The following is a 17128-nucleotide window of genomic DNA, read 5'->3' on the forward strand; positions in this document are numbered from 1 at the left end:
TGATCATCCACCCTCCAATCATCAAACATACCAAATTGCAGCCCTCTAGCCTCAGTAGTTATTTTATTTAAGGTTAAAATTAGCTATATTTGTGCATCTGGTAACGATATAGGCCAGGCCATCACCGGGCCGTGGTTAGAGTTTCATGGGCTGCGCCCCATACAGCATTATACCAAGACCACCAAAAGATAGATCTATTTTCGGTGGCCTTGATTATACGATGTACAGAAAACTCGACTGTTCCAAGGAAACTTTGGGGCATTTTTTCCTTGTTTCCTTTTGCTGCAGGTACAAAGCAGTGCATCTGAGGTAGGTGTAAATTATAAAATAGGCTCTGGTTTGTATACCTAGGAAAAAACTATTTAATTAAAAAAATTTTTTGTTCTGATGAAAATACAAACCACTGCCTTTTATACATGACACTTATTCCTTAGGTGAAAGGTTGTTTCAGTGACTGAAGCTGAACATTTATGGAATTGCCATGCTCCCAACTGTGCATGGAAACGCAGGATGTCATATACTCCTGTAACCTTATACTAGGCCTGATAAATACTTGGGTTACCAGAGTTGTAGAGCCTTGGCTAAAGCAACCACTACTAACATCAGGGTACTTATGTAAAAAACGATTCAGAGAACAATGACCTCCAGCTTAAAGGATTTCATGCTGAATAATAGCTAATTCTGAGTATTACAAAGCAAGAGTCCAGAATTAGCTCTACCTTGCCCTCCCTCCCTTATTGAAAGAGGAAGGACAGAGGGAGCTGCATCTTAGACTGGATGCTTGATGTGTAGTTACCTGCAGCTTGTCAGACTCCAGCTTCGATGCTGCCCTTATACAGAGAAGGAAGGAAGGAGGGAAGGAAGGAGGTTGAGTCCAATCACCCCACATTCACACCTCCAGACTTGTACTAGGCCAAATTTTCCTTCAAACTGGGTGAAATAGTCTACTGCCAAACAACTGACATATATGCATGCAAAATTGGACATCTGCTGTAATCAGAAAATACAAAAATATAAAATAAGTATTAAAAGATACAGTCAACTACCACATATTTGAGGTTTGGAATTCGTGGCTTTACCTATTCAGGGATTTTTCTGTGGAACCTATCCCCAAATTATTTGCAAAAAATTCGGTAATTAGTGGATTTTTTCGTCAAGATATATTCACTAATTATTGTATTTTCATGTTACTTTCATAACTAAATACATTTCTTATGATAAAAAAATGATTTGCTAATTTTCAAATATTAATATTCGCGTAAACACAGCAAAATATTGATAAAATGTATTTTCTTTAATGCATATTAAATATATACTGTAGGTACTGTACAGTATTTAACTCTAGTTGTGAATTCCCAGTGCTTCCCTTATGTACTGTACAAAGAAAACAGGACTGCTTCAATACTGTATGAGAGAAAATGGATGATCCTTGATATAGAGGTAACTTGAATAGTTTTCACACTTAGCTGTAAGCCATATATTTTTAAGGGTAATGTTGTAAGATGACTTTGAAATTATATTAATGTTTAAGATGATAGTTTAATATATGTTTGGTGTACAATGATAGTATAAGGTATACATTTGGTGTCTGAATTAAAGGATTTTGACAAAGGAAAAATCTATTTCTGAGTCCAGCCCCGTGTCAGCCGGTGAAATTCCATTCATGCACGAATTTCTAGGTATAAAATGCTAGATATACCAGAGAAAAAAAGAGCTTTCAGGAATGCTGGGTTTACTACCCCCAGATCGAAAGGCGTCTTCTCCAAGGAAGACATTTTTAGGTATAACCAAGGGTGAGTGAAAGGATCACAACCACAGCGCCACACACTGAAAGATATCCCTATGTTAAAACCCCCAGAAGAGAGCGGTGAGCTGTTACAGCTCCCAACACTCATGTTTAGCCAGGCAAGCGACACCAGCGCCACCTACCTCATTCCATTTTCTAGCACGTGACTTGCTTCTTGCTGAATTTTGTGCTTGTGCCTTTGTTAGGATTTTTCATCTATTTCAACATGTCTTCGAGCAGCTTTACCATCTCCAAGTTAAGTACCATTTTATTGTGGGGTTTTTTCGATAATATTGGCTGAAATTGTCTCCTTTTTCACAATTATGAGATCCTTGTTATGACGCCACGGCGTCCCCTACCAGCCATGTCGGCCGTGAGGCAACCCCATCAGTTTTTTCTGTCGGGGTTGTCTCCTTGTCTTATATGTTTTTATCTGCCCCAGGTTCTCCTCCTGGCGGGTTTCCTGCATGGCCCCTTTTTGAGTCTTATTAAATTTGGAGACTATACGAGTCCCTGTTAGGTTCCCCATTAGATGCCCCGCTTAGGTCTCCCCCAGGCTGAGTTCCTAGTTGGTATTACTTAATTTTAGTCTAATATTAACACTATATTTTATTATTCTTGGCGTTGGTGCTCTTATATATATATTTCTGAGTCCAGTCCCGTGTCAGCCGGTGAAATTCCATTACAGCACGAATTTCTAGGTATAAATTGCTAGATATACCAGAGAAAAAGAGCTTTCAGGAAAGCTGGGGTTACTACCCCCAGTCGAGCGTCTTCTAGGAAGACGTCGGTATAAGGAAGGGTGAGTGAAATACCACTACCACGGAAACATACTCGAAAGATCTCTCCTTATCAAAACCCCCGGAACAGAGCGGTGAGCCGTTACAGCCCCTACACTCAACACCCGCCAGGACGGCGACACCAGCGCCACCTACCTCATTCCATTTTCTAGCACGTGATAATTATCTTTCGTTTTTGTGTGCTCGTGCCTTTTTAGTGGAATTTACCCATTTTCATCATGTCATCGAGTAGCTTTACTATCTCCAAGTTAAGTACTATGTTATAGGGGTTTTTTCGTTTGTTATTTGGCTGTTTTGGTCTCATTTTATATATATATTTTGAGATCTTAGTATGACGCCACGGCGTTCCCCGCCAGCCATGTCGACCACGAGGCGACCCCATCAGTTTCCTGCTGTTGGAGTTGTCTCATTGTCGTGATAGTCATATATATTTTTTGCCCCTGGTTCTCCTCCTGGCGGGTTTCCTGCGGTGGCACCCCCCTTTTTGATATTTAGCACTTCTAACTTATTGGCCTACAGGCCCTTTTGAGGTGATGCCCCGTCCAGGTTCCCCCCCTCCAGGTTGGGTTCCCTTTTATTTTAGTCTGTATTAGGCTTTTGTTATTTTTTCTTGGCGATAGTGCTCTCAGTTCGTTATTTGTTTTTATATTTTTACCTCCTCGTGGTGGCGGCAGCCTTAGATCTAACCGTTGCCTCGGGGTAGGCTACGCACCCTATTGAGCACATTTTTATTTCATATTTTGGTGTGATGGTTTTTTTGAGTGGAGTAGGTTATTGCTTCCATCCCCTTGCCCTCGGCGTGGAAGTCCATCAGGTTGAGAGAATTTTGTTGCTGTTTCCTCCGGGGTCGTTTTTGGTGGGCAGAGTGAGCCCCTTAGTTCTCTTCCTTCCCTTAGGGGGGAATAGAGTTCTTTGGATGTGTCTCCTCTAGGCTATTCGCCTTCTTGCCCCCTCTCCTCATTCCCGGTTGGTTCTAGGCACAAAATTTCTCTCCTTGTTGGTTCCTCCTCCCCTCCGTACTCCTGCCCCTTTTCTAACCTATGCTAGGTTAGGTCCTTATTAGGCTATGCCTAGGCAGGAGTCGGGCATCGAGGCTTGGTCGCCGCTCCCCTTTCCCAGTAGTAGGCCACCCTCCTATCACAGTTCCCAGTTCATTCTCGGAGTGGTGTAGTGCAGTTGAGCGGGTTATAGTTTTCCCCCGTCTCCTGTTCAGAGCCTACCATTCTCCCCCCCTCCACCCCTCCCCCTCCAGCTTTGCTCTACTCGTGCGGGTGACGCTAGATGGCGTTTTCTCCAAGTTCAGGGACTTTTCTATTTGGTAGAGGGATTCGCTCCCTCCCATCCAGTCCCTCGCATCGCTGTGTTGGGTTAGTGATTCGTTCACTCGCAGCTCGAACGTGTTCGAACACTTTATCCCGCTTTCCTCCCGCCCCGTCGGGCTACTCGGCTGGGTTATTATTTTTGCTCCGGTTTATGTTATAGATATGAGCATCTGCCCACCTTGTTTCTCTGGCGGGGTAGTAGTGAAGGAGGATTTATTTATTTATATAGGGGAGTGGATCCCTCCGGTCTCCGGAGTATTTCTGTTTACCATCATTAGTTTATGTTATTACATGATATACGTATTTAAATATACTTATTTTTGTTATCTTCGGAGTACTCTCCTTAGTTTTTTACATGAGTCTGGTTCTTCGCCCGGGGGTTCCGCCGTTAAATTTACAGGCAATCCCGGCGGCGAGTTCCTGTTGTCTCACTCCTTCCATTCCCCGGAGTATTCCGGGGTCTGGTAGTCTTGCCTGCCACTCTGTGTATTTTAGAGCTTATTGGCCTAGTTTATTAAAAGGTATTTCTTCTCCACCGGAGTATTCCGGCTGCAGTTGAAATTCCCGACCTTGCCAGCTTTAGATCGCTTAGAGTGGTAGGTTAATGTTCGTTTTCCACTTACAGACTGTTCGCTATGAGGAGCCGGGGTGTACTGCGTCACTGCAACAACCTTACGGTCACGTAGTGTGCCGGACCCACGCTGGTTGCGCGGTCCGACTTGGCGACCTGGTAGTCTGGCACCCGATGGTTGTGAGGTTTGTTTCGCTTGTGCGCAACCATCCAGGATGAGTCGGTAAGTGACAATCTTCAGTCCTCCGTTTTATGCTCCTCATTTTGAATTTTGTTTATGTGGTTTTCGGACTGTTTTTTTCACCCTTAGCTAATTCTTGGCTTTCTTTCAGGCGGACGTAGTCCTCCAAGAAGTCGGCCTTGGAATCTCTCCGGGCCTGGGTGGCTGGGTTTGGAAGGAATGTTCCGTCGGGAAGCTCTACGTCCTCGACGCCAAGTTGAGGGACCTGCTCTACCCAGCGCGCACAGTGGCGGCGCGCAGTGCCGGGAAGATCTTGCCACCCCATCATCCAGCAGATCCGGGATGCGACCCAGCCACCCCAAGTGGATATTCTTTATTCAGAAGTTTCAGAGGACGTCGCCGCCTTGAACTTAGACCTCGAACCAATGGCTATTGAACAGGACCAGGGGGTAAGTAGCGAGGTAGGTGAGGTAGTTGGGGCGGGCGCCCTTTTTGATTCCCCAGCTTCTTCATTGTCTTCTTTTTCAGGTTTTGGGAAGTCTTCCTCCTTGGGTGATAGGGCTCCATCAGCTATCCCCAAGTTGAAGTTGAAGACTTCATGGAAGGCGAAGGGCTATAAGTCCTCATCCTCCAAGAAAGCATCGCCTTTCCCCCCGTCGAAGGCTAAGGTCTCAGCACCTGTAGCCTCCGGGAGCAAGTCTAGTTCCTCCGGCAAAGGCGCGAGTAAGAGGGCATCAAGATCAAGCCCTCCTCGCCAACCTGCCTTTGACGCGGAAACCTTTGCGAAAGAAATGTTCCAAAGGTTCTCCGAGGACTTCAATGACAAGTTTAACCAAATGTCCGAAAAGTTTGCCAGTCATGATAATAAGATCTCTGAGAAGTTTGCGCTTATGACAACATGCTGGCGGGAATAAAGAACCCACCCCAGCTGAACCCCAGTATGTCATTCCTGATATGGCGGAACTCCCGCCTTTTGATACTGGCAACCCTTGGCGTTTCGCCCTCCGGGCCATCCAACATGATGGCAAACTGACCATTGAAGGCCTTGGCACGAGACGGTTGGAGGAATTGGAGTTCTTCCCCGCCAATCTTTTGCCCCCGTATCCAGGTTTCGTAAGGTTGACAGAGGAAGCTTGGATACGTTCGGATAAGGTTCCCAGGGAGACTGTCATCATCCCCAGGGACCAAGCTCAGTCGTCTCTCCTGCGCACTCTGACGGAGTGGCAGGCAGACAACACAAAGTTGACTCCTTTCAAGGGCAACTTTACCATGTTTGCCCTGGGAGACAACTTACCGACTCCCTGTTTAAACAAAGTCGCCCTGGCTACGGCTCGAGCGTGCTTTGACGGTAATCCGTTACCACAGCTAAGGGAAACAGACCCCACTTCCCTGGTGTTCCCGGGAAGTGACGAGTTCTGGATGGATGCTCCGTCCACCTTCACGGTCGGGAAGTTAGACCCCCTCTGTGCTTCCTCACAGTTTAGCGAGGAACTCCCCAAGCTGCCGGAATCTTTGCTAAAGGCGGAGTTTGATGCCCGGACTAAGCTAGCCCAGTCCCTGAACTCCGTCTGCCTCACAGAAGCCACTGCCGTCTCCTGCGCAGACGAGCCCTTCTTCCAGGTCTTAGCTAAGTCCCTGTTAGCTGGCTTTCAGTCTGACCTATTTGAATTCATCATGGCCAGACTGGAATGTAGGAAGTTCGTCTTCGCAAACGCTACTATCCGTCACGAGCCTAACAAGCTCGTAAAGAGCTTGATCTGGGGACCTAACCTCTTCCCAGAAGAAGAGGTTAGCGAACGTTATGGCGGAGGCTAAAAGGGCCAACCAGAGTCTGCGCTCTCGCTGGGGCATCCCCACCTACAAGCGCAAGACCCTGAATCTGGCGGTCCCCAGACGAGAGGAGGCAAACGTTTTAGGAGACATAAAAGGCCCCACCAGCAGACGGTAGTTCAAGCCGTCCCGGTCTCGGCAGCGGCACAGCCCTCCACTTCAAAAGCTCTCCCCCAACAATATGTGCTGGTCCAACCAGCTCATTCCCTTGCTGCACCCCTGTATGTTACTTCACCAGCTTACAACCCCACCTACGAGGGCGGGGTTACTTTCACGGCCTTAACAGAATTGCAGGGGGAAGAGGCAGGGCCTCTCACAGAGAGAAGGCAAACACCACCCCAAGGGGAAGACCTGGACGTGGTAGAGGGAACAAACCCGCTCCCTCCCACTGAGAAAACACAGGTAGGTGGTCGCCTCTATTGGTTCAGGGACCAATGGACCTTCAGCCCTTGGGCACACAGTATAGTGTCCAAAGGTCTGGGTTGGAGTTGGATCAAGGAACCTCCTCCTCCGAACAAGTTTTACCAGCCACCCTCATCAATCCTACGGGATTATGTGGCAGAATTGCTCAACAAACGAGCAATAAAGAAAGTAAGGCACCTAAAATTTCAAGGCAGGTTATTCACAGTTCCCAAAAAAGACTCAGATCAGCAAAGAGTGATCCTGGATCTGTCGCGTCTAAATCTCTACATAAAATGCGACAAATTTGCATGCTTACAATAGCTCAGGTACGGACTCTACTTCCGCGTGGAGCCGTCACCACCTCCATCGATCTTTCAGACGCTTACTATCACGTCCCGATTGCGCGGAACTTCTCTCAGTTCCTCGGTTTCAGACTCGGGAATCAAGCCTACTCGTTCAAGGTCATGCCCTTCGGCCTAAACATTGCGCCCAGGGTATTCACCAAGCTGGCGGACACGGTAGTTCAACAACTCCGGTCCCGAGGGATATCCCTAGCAGCGTACCTGGACGATTGGATAATTTGGGCACCAACAGTTCTGGAGTGTCAGAAGGCTACGACCATAGTCATCAACTTCCTAGAATCGTTAGGTTTTCAACTGAACAGACAAAAGTCCCGCCTGACTCCGGAGTCCCGGTTTCAGTGGCTGGGCCTGCAGTGGGATTTGTCTGCTCACACGTTATCCCTCCCACCTCCCAAGAGAAAAGAGATAGCATCTCTCACCAGAAAATTTCTCAAAAATCAATCGGCATCCCGCCGATCACAAGAAAGGGTCCTTGGATCCCTTCAATTTGCCTCAGTGACAGACCTGCTCTTAAAAGCGAAACTCAAAGACATAAACAGAGTGTGGCGGAGTCGAGCCAATGTCAAGCTCAGAGACAAGGTCTCCTCCATCCTCGAATCTTAAAAACAAGACTGCGGCCTTGGACCTCAGTCAGAGGCCTGTCAAGTCAGTTCCGCTTCAGTTTCCCCCTCCGGCACTAGTTGTTCACACAGACGCTTCCCTAAGCGGCTGGGGGATATTCCCAAAACAAAAGTACAGGGAACGTGGTCCACAATGTTTCAGCAGTTCCATATAAACACCCTGGAAGCTATGGCGGTCTTTCTGACTTTAAAGAAAATCCGCCCCCCCAACCGGATTCATATCAGGTTGGTGTTGACAGCGCAGTGGTAGTTCATTGCATCAACAGGGCGGCTCCAAATCAGGTCGAGTAAACCAAGTAATGGTTGCTATCTTCTCCCTGGCGAACAAGCACGGCTGGCACCTGTCAGCCACCCACCTTAGCAGGGGTACAGAACGTGGTGGCGGATTCCCTGTCCAGAACGACTCCGTTGGAGACGGAGTGGTCCCTGGACACGGAATCTTTCAAATGGATTTGCCGCCAGGTTCCTGGTCTCCAAGTGGATCTGTTCGCGACAGAAAGCAACTTCAAGCTCCTGTTATGTGGCCCCCAACCTGGACCCTCAGGCATACGCCACGGATGCAATGACAATAGATTGGAACAAATGGGAGAAAATTTATCTATTCCCTCCAATAAATTTACTGTTGAAAGTATTACACAAACTCAGGACATTCAAAGGTCAACTAGCCCTAGTAGCCCCTACTGGCCGAAGAGCAATTGGTTCCCTCTTCTTCAGGAACTGGGACTACGGAGTCTTCGGATTCCCAGGCCCATACTGACCCAGACAGTACAAACCAAGACTGTGTCAGCTTCCTCAAGAATTCAGAATGCCCTAGTTTTATGGACTTTATAAAATTCGCAGCCCAAAAAGGAGCAAACATTGACCCTGTCAACACTCTATTTTTGAATCAGATAAAAGAGATTCTACTCTTAGACAATATGATTCAGCAGTCAAAAAATTAGCCTCCTTCCTAAAAGCATCTGAAGCCAAGGTCATGACGACTAATTTAGGAGTCTCTTTCTTTAGATCACTGTTTGAAAAAGGCCTTGCTCCAGCCACTATTACACACAACCAAGTCAGCCCTGAAGAAAGTATTTCTGTACGGCTTTAAAATCGACCTTACAGATTCCTATTTTCATCCATCCCCAGAGCATGCGCTCGTCTGAGACCCGTATCACGCCCACATTCCGTTACGTGGTTTCTCAATGACGTCCTTAAGTTAGCATCAGAGATAGATAACTTTCAATGCTCTTATCAGGATCTGTTAAGGAAAACCTTATTTCTGATTAGCTTGGCCTCAGGTGCTAGAATCTCAGAGCTGTCAGCTCTCACTAGGGGTGATCATTTTGTGAACTTCCTCCCTTCCGGAGAGGTCCTCCTTTCCCCTGATCCTAAATTCTTAGCCAAAAATGAAGACCCACAAGACAGGTGGTCTCCTTGGAAGGTGGTGCCCCTTCCACAAGACCAGTCTTTATGTCCAGTTCATACACTTAAATCTTACCTTTTAAGAACTCCACAGAGTAAGTCGGGTCCTCTTTTTATCAGGGAGAAAGGTGGTACTCTATCACTGAATGGTATAAGACAACAAATTCTGTATTTTATTAAACAAGCCAACCCAGATTCAGTTCCTAAGGTTCATGATATTCGAGCAGTTGCTACTTCCATTAATTACTTTCATAATATGGATTTCTCAGAATTGTCTAAATATACGGGTTGGAAATCACCTCTAGTGTTTAAACGCCACTATTTAAAATCGCTCGAAGCCCTGAAATTTTCTACCATAGCTGTGGGAAGTGTCATCTCCCCACCTTAACCAATCATATCCTTATCCTCCTTTCCCCCCCCCGCCCGCCTGCCTCATTTACTTCTCTGCTTGTCCTTCTGGTTGATTATGCCTCACTGCCTTGCTCCTCATATTGATATAATTTGTCTCTGTTGACTGGAAACTGTAATCTGACATGTTACCATGGTGTTTTCTTGTGGGGTACTGGGCAGTTTTTATTTTGCACCATGTACCCCAGATGTGTGTGTATACACTGTGTGTTTTGCTTACTGTTTGGTCGATCTCTTATGTGTTTAGGTTAAGTTTATGTGTGTAGTTTTAAGATTGTATATGCCATTTGAGATTGTGTACACCATTGTACCTATCCAGTTTCGTGTAATTTTGTACTTTAATGACGTTAAGTGGTTTTGGGGAACCCTTCCCCGTCGTGCGGGGACCTCCCCTTGTCTTCTAGTATTAAGTCTTTGGTGTGCCTTAGGTTTGGTGTTTTTCTCACATGTAAGAGATTCCCTCATTAAAACTGCTTTCGTGATTTATGTTTTTTCCTTCAGATTACCCAGTTTCCTCGTAGTTTGCAGCCTTGGCATGATTCTCTGTCACTATTTCACCGGCTGACACGGGACTGGACTCAGAAAAGGGATTTTGACAAAGGAAAAATCTATTTCTGAGGAAGGTCCCGTGTCACCCGGTGACCCTCCCTGACTCACTTATGGCTCCCCCATCCCTTTTTTCTTGCACATGCCAAGTCTGGGGTTAGTGCTAGCATGGAATGAGGTAGGTGGCGCTGGTGTCGCCGTCCTGGCGGGTGTTGAGTGTAGGGGCTGTAACGGCTCACCGCTCTGTTCCGGGGGTTTTGATAAGGAGAGATCTTTCGAGTATGTTTCCGTGGTAGTGGTATTTCACTCACCCTTCCTTATACCGGCGTCTTCCTAGAAGACGCTTCGACTGGGGGTAGTAACCCCAGCTTTCCTGAAAGCTCTTTTTCTCTGGTATATCTAGCAATTTATACCTAGAAATTCGTGCTGTAATGGAATTTCACCGGGTGACACGGGACCTTCCTCAGAAATAGATTTTTCCTTTGTCAAAATCCCTTTTTTATTTTTGTTACCTCTTCGAGGTAGCGGCAGCCTTAGATCTAGCCGCTTCCCCGAGGTAGGCTACGCACCTCGCATGAGCACATTATTCTTAGAACTATTCTTAGAATTATTCTTATGTTTTTGTGTGATGGTTTTATATGTGTGCGGGTCTTTTTCCCTTGCCTATCACATTAGGCTCGTAATGCTTCCTGTCCTCTCGCCCTTATAGGCTAGGCGTGGAGTAGTCCATCGGGTCGAGGGAGTTTTGGTTGCTGTTTCCTCCGTGGTCGTTTTGGGGGTGGCAGAGTGAGCCCCTTCGTTCTCCCCCTTCTTTTCGAAGGAGTAGAGTTCATTGGGTGTGTCTCCTCTAGGCTAGTCTCCTTTTTGCCCCCCTCTTTTCGGTCCCGGTTGGTTCTCGGCACAAAATTTCTCTCCCTGTTTTACCTTCCTCCACCCTTCCCGTACTCCTTCCGTTAGCCTAGGCTAGGACTAGTTCGGAATTTTATTTAGGCTTTGCCTAGTCAGGAGTTGGGCGTTGAGTCTTGGTCGCATCCCTTCCTAGGAGTAGGCCACCCTACCAAGTTTTATTTTATTCTTGGGCGTGGCGTGTGTTTGCAGTTGAGCGGGTGAATCATTTTCCCTTGTCTCCTGTTTTCACTCTCGTAGCCTACTCCTCTTCCCTACCCCCCACCACCCCCCCTCCCCCCACCAGCTCTTGCTCTACTCATGTGGGTGACGCTAGATGGCGTTTTCTCCAGTTGGGACTCCCCTGGTGGAGAGATTCGCTCCCTCCCAGACCAGTCCCAGGCAGCGCTGTGTTTGTTTTGGTGTTTCGTTTTTCGCTCCGACTAAAGCGGTTTGAACATTCTCTCCCACATCTTTATTTCTCTCCGTCGGGTTTCTTGGTTGGGTTGTTGACACTTGCTCCGGCTTATGTTATGTACTTGGCCTGTCATTGAGCATCTCACCCACCTTGTTTCACTGGCGGGAGGTCCGAGAGAGGGAGTGTATGAGATAGACGGATCCCTCCGGTCCCCGGAGTGGATTTCTCATTTTACCATCACTTATATTTTATTATTTGTTTATTATATATGTATATATGTTATCTAGCGGAGTGAGCATCTCACTCCGTCACTTCATTATTTCATATGTTATTGAGTCCGGTGCTACACCCTGGGGTTCCGCCCGTCTTTTTGCTGGCAGCCCTTGTGGTGAGTCCCTGTTGTCTCAAACCTTTCATTCCGCCGGAGTATTCCGGGGACTGGAAGTATTTTACCTCCCACTCTGTTTAATTTGGAGCTTGTTGGCCTAGTCCTTGACGAGGGGTTTCTATCCACCGGAGTATTCGGTTGTAAGCTGAAATACCTAGCCTTCCAGCTTTAGGTTACTTAGAGTGGTAGGTTCATGTTTTTTTTACTTTTACATTTACACTTTACAGACTGTTCGTTGTGAGGAGCGGGGTGCACCGCCGTTGCAGCAGCCGTATGGACACGTGGTGTGCGGACCACGCTGGTTGTGCGGTCGGTTAGACGACCTGATTGTCTGGCACCCGGACGGCTGTGAGGTTTGCTTCGCTTTGTGTGCGAGCATCCAGGATGAGTCGGTAAGATATAGTTTTTTCTCATTCGCTCCTCATATCGTAAATAGTGTTTATATGGTTCTCGAACCATCCTTTTCGTTCAACCCTAATTGTCTGTTCTCTTACAGGCGGACGAGTCCTCCAAGAAAACTTCTCTCGAATCTCTCGCGCCTGGGTGGCTGGGTTGGGAGGAACGTTCCGTCGGGAAGCCTTATGTCCTTGACGCCAAGTTGAGGACCTGCTCTACCAGGCGCCCGGGTGGCGGCTGCTGTGCCGGAAGAACTTGCCACCCCATCATCCAGCAGATCTGGGATGCGACCCAGCCACCCCAAGAGGACATCCTGTACGCGGAGGTTTGGGAGGACGTCGCGCGTTAGACTTGGACCTGGAGCCTATGAACACAGAACAGGACCAGGTGGTAAGTAGCGAGGTAAGTGAGGTTTTGGGCGGGCCCCTTTTTGACTCCCCAGCTTCATCAATTTCTTCATTTGCAGGTTTTGGAAAGTCTTCCACCTTGGGTGACAGGGCTCCATCAGCTGTCACCAAGCTGAAGTTGAAGACTTCAAGGAAAGGCGAAAGGGCTTTAAGTCCTCGTCTTCCAGAAAGCCTTGCCTTTCCCCGTCGAAGGCTAAGGTCTCGGCACCTGTAGCCTAGCAAATCTGGTTCCTCCGGCAAAGCGCGAGTAAGAGGGCATCAAGACCAAGCCCTCCTCGCCAGCCTGCCTTTGATCCGGAGGCGTTTGCTAACCAGCTTTTTTGAGAGGTTCTCGGCGGAGGTCGAGTCCAAATTTACACAAATTTCCGAGAAGCTTACCAGCCATGACAATATACTGGCGGGGATGGCTCGCCCTGGCGGAGCCGAACCACAGTATGTCATTCCGGACACGGCGGATCTCCCTCCCTTTGACGTCGGGAACCCTTGGCGTTTCGCCCTCCGTGCTATCCAACACGAGGGCACCTTAACTGTTGAAGGTCTTGGCACGAGGCGGTTGGAAGAACTTGAGTTCTTTCCCGCCGATCTCTTCTTGCCCTTACCCAGGCTTCGTTAGGCTGACGGAGGAAGCCTGGGTACGCTCAGACAAGGTTCCTAGGGAGACAGTGATCTTCCCTAGAGACCAAGCTCAGTCGGCTCTCCTGCGCACTCTGACGGAGTGGCAGGCTGATAACACCAAACTGACACCTTTCAAGGGCAACTTTACAATGTTCGCCCTGGGTGACAGGTTGCCGACTCCTTGCTTGAACAAAGTCGCTCTGGCTACGGCCCGAGCGTGCTTTGATGGCAATCCTTTGCCACAGCTGAGAGAGACAGACTCCACATCCCTGGTATTCCCAGGGGGTGATGAGTTCTGGGTTGACGCTCCGTCCACCTTTACTGTGGGAAAGCTGGACGCTTTTTGTGCGTCAACGCAATTCAGCGAACAGCTTCCTAAGCTACCGGAAGCCCTGCTGAAGGCGGAGTTTGAGGCCCGGACTAAGCTAGCCCGGTCATTGAACTCCGTCTGCCTCACTGAAGCCACTGCCGTCTCCTGTGCAGACGAGCCTTTCTTCCAGGTCTTGGCTAAATCCCTATTGGCAGGATTTCAGTCTGACCTGTTTGATTTCATGATGGCCAGGCTCGAATGCAGGAAATTCATCTTCGCCGATGCCACCATTCATCACGAGCCTAACAAGCTCATGAAGAGTTCGATCTGGGGACCTAACCTCTTCCCTGAAGAAGAGGTTACCAATGTACTCAGGGAGGCTACAAGAGCCAACCAGAGTCTGCGCTCTCGCTGGGGCATCTCAGCCTATAAGCGGAAGACCCCAGAATCTGGCGGCCCCCAGACGAAAGGAGGCAAGCGGTTCAGGAGGCACAAGAGACCCCATCATCAGGCGGTAGTCCAAGCCGTCCCGGTCTCGGCAGTGGCACAGCCCTCCACCTCGAAAGGCCCATCCCCAACAATATGTGCTGGTCCAACCCAGCCCATTCCCTTGCTGCACCTTGCATTCGTATGTTGCTTCGCCAGCATACAACCCAACCTATGAGGGCCGTGGATTCTTTCACGGCCTTAATAGAAGCGCAAGGGGGGGAAGAGGTCGGGCCCCTTACAGAGGCAAATCCAACACCACTCCAAGAGGTAAACCTGGACGTGGTAGAGGGAACAAACCTGCTCCCTCCCACTGAGAACAAACAGGTAGGTGGTCACCTGTATTGGTTCAGGGACCAGTGGTCCTTCAGCCCTTGGGCACACAGCATTGTGTCCAAAGGTTTAGGATGGAGCTGGATCAAAGACCCTCCTCTGATCAGGTTTTACCAGCCACCCTCAAGAGTCCTACAGGACTACGTGGCAGAATTGCTCAACAAGCGAGCAATAAAGAAAGTAAGGCACCTAAAGTTTCAAGGCAGGTTATTCACTGTTCCCAAAAAAGACTCCGATCAGCAAAGAGTGATCCTGGATCTGTCGCGTCTAAATCTCTACATAAAATGCGACAAATTGAGATGCTTACGGTAGCACAGGTACGGACTCTACTTCCGCGTGGAGCCGTCACCACCTCTATCGATCTTTCAGGCGCTTACTATCACGTCCCGGTTGCGCGGAGCTTCTCTCCGTTCCTGGGTTTCAGACTCGGGAATCAAGCCTACTCCTTCAGGGTCATGCCTTTCGGTCTAAAAACATTGCACCCAGGATATTTACAAAGCTGGCGGACACGGTAGTTCAGCAACTCCGGTCCCGAGGGATATCCCTAGCAGCGTACCTCCAGACGATTGGATAATTTGGGCTCCAACAGTTCTAGAATGTCGGAAGACCACGGCCCACGGTCATCAACTTCCTGGAGTCGTTAGGTTTTCAGCTGAACAGAGAGAAGTCCCGCCTGACTCCGAGTCCCTTGGGTTTCAGTGGCTGGGTCTCCAGTGGGATCTGTCCTCTTCACACGTTATCCTCCCGCCTCCCCAAGAGGAAGGAGATAGCATCCTTACCAGGAAATTTCTGAAAAACAAATCAGCATCCCGCCGGACCCAAGAAAGAATCCTTGGGTCTCTTCAATTTGCCTCAGTGACAGACCTGCTCTTAAAAGCAATATTAAAAGACATAAACAGAGTATGGCGGAGTCGAGCCAATGTCAAGCTCAGAGACAAGGTCTCCTCCATTCCCCATTTTAAAGGCAAGACTGCGGCCTTGGTCCACATTCGTGGCCTGTCCAAGACAGTTCCACTCCAGTTTCCCCCTCCGGCGCTAGTAGTTCACACGGACGCTTCATTAAGCGGCTGGGAGGATATTCGCCAAAACAAAAGTACAAGGGACATGGTCCACAATGTTTCAGCGGTTCCATATAAACACCCTGGAAGCTATGGCGGTATTTCTAACCTTAAAGAAAATCCGCCCCCCCAGCCGGATTCATATCAGACTGGTATTGGACAGCGCAGTGGTAGTTCATTGCATCAACAGGGCGGCTCCAAATCAGGTCGAGTGAACCAGGTTATGGTTGCCATTTTCTCCTGGCGAACAAGCACAGCTGGCATCTGTCAGCCACCCACCTAGCGGGGTGCGGGCGTGGTGGCGGATTCCCTGTCCAGAACTACTCCGTTGGAGACGGAGTGGTCTTTGGACAGGGAATCATTCAATTGGATTTGCCGCCGGGTTCCGGGTCTCCAAGTGGATCTGTTTGCGACGGAGAGCAACTTCAAGCTTCCCTGTTATGTGGCTCCGAACCTGGACCCTCAGGCGGACGCCACAGATGCAATGACGATAGATTGGAACAATTGGGAGAAGATTTATCTGTTTCCCCCAATAAACTTGCTGCTGAAAGTATTACACAAACTCAGGACATTCAAAGGTCAATCAGCCCTGGTAGCCCCGTATTGGCCGAAGAGCAATTGGTTCCCTCTTCTTCAGGAACTGGGGTTTTGGAAGTCTTCGGATTCCCAAGCCCAAACTGACCCAAACAGTACAAACCTAGACTGTGTCAGCTTCCTCAAGAATTCAGAATGCCCTAGTTTTATGGACTTTATAAAGTTCGCAGCCCAAAAGGGAGCAAACATTGACCCCGTTAACACTCTGTGTTTAGAATCAGACAAGAGAGATTCTACTCTCAGACAATATGACTCAGCAGTAAAAAAATTGGCCTCCTTTCTGAAGACATCTGAAGCCCAAACCATGACGACTAACCTAGCAGTTACCTTCTTTAGATCATTGTTTGAGAAAGGCCTTGCCCCGGCCACTATTACCACAGCCAAGTCAGCCCTGAAGAAGGTATTCTTATATGGTTTTAAAATTGACCTTACAGATTCCTACTTTTCATCTATTCCTAGAGCATGTGCTCGTCTGAGACCCGTATCATGCCCACAGTCTGTTACGTGGTTCCTCAATGATGTTCTTAAGTTAGCATCTGAGATTGACAACTATCAATGCTCTTATTTGGATCTGTTAAGGAAAACTTTATTTCTGATTAGCTTGGCTTCAGGTGCCAGAATCTCAGAGCTATCGGCTCTCGCTAGAGGTGATGATTTTGTTAATTTCCTCCCGTCCGGAGAAGTCCTCCTTTCCCCTGATCCTAGATTTTTAGCTAAAAATGAAGACCCTCAAGACAGGTGGTCTCCTTGGAAGGTGGTGCCCCTTCCACAAGACCAGTCTTTATGCCCAGTTTATACCTTAAAGTCTTACCTTTTTAAGAACTCCACAGTGTAAGTCGGGTCCTCTTTTATCAGGGAGAAAGGTGGTACTCTATCGTTAAATGCAATAAGGCAACAGATTTTGTATTTCATTAAACAAGCTAACCCAGATTCAGTTCCTAAGGTTCATGATATTCAAGCAGTAGCTACTTCTACTAATTACTTTCATAATATGGATTTCTCAGAA

General features: G+C 48.1%; 1 protein-coding gene across 2 annotated transcripts in view; it reads right to left on the minus strand.

Annotated features, from left to right (window-relative positions):
• The window catches only part of LOC136831347 (HMG box-containing protein 4-like), a 354987-nt gene that overhangs the window by 275219 nt on the left and 62640 nt on the right, over positions 1-17128 (minus strand). The gene's annotated exons all lie outside the window — the stretch shown is intronic.

This window comes from Macrobrachium rosenbergii, chromosome 48 (genome assembly GCF_040412425.1).
Source record: "Macrobrachium rosenbergii isolate ZJJX-2024 chromosome 48, ASM4041242v1, whole genome shotgun sequence".
NCBI classification, from domain to species: Eukaryota; Metazoa; Arthropoda; class Malacostraca; order Decapoda; family Palaemonidae; genus Macrobrachium; species Macrobrachium rosenbergii.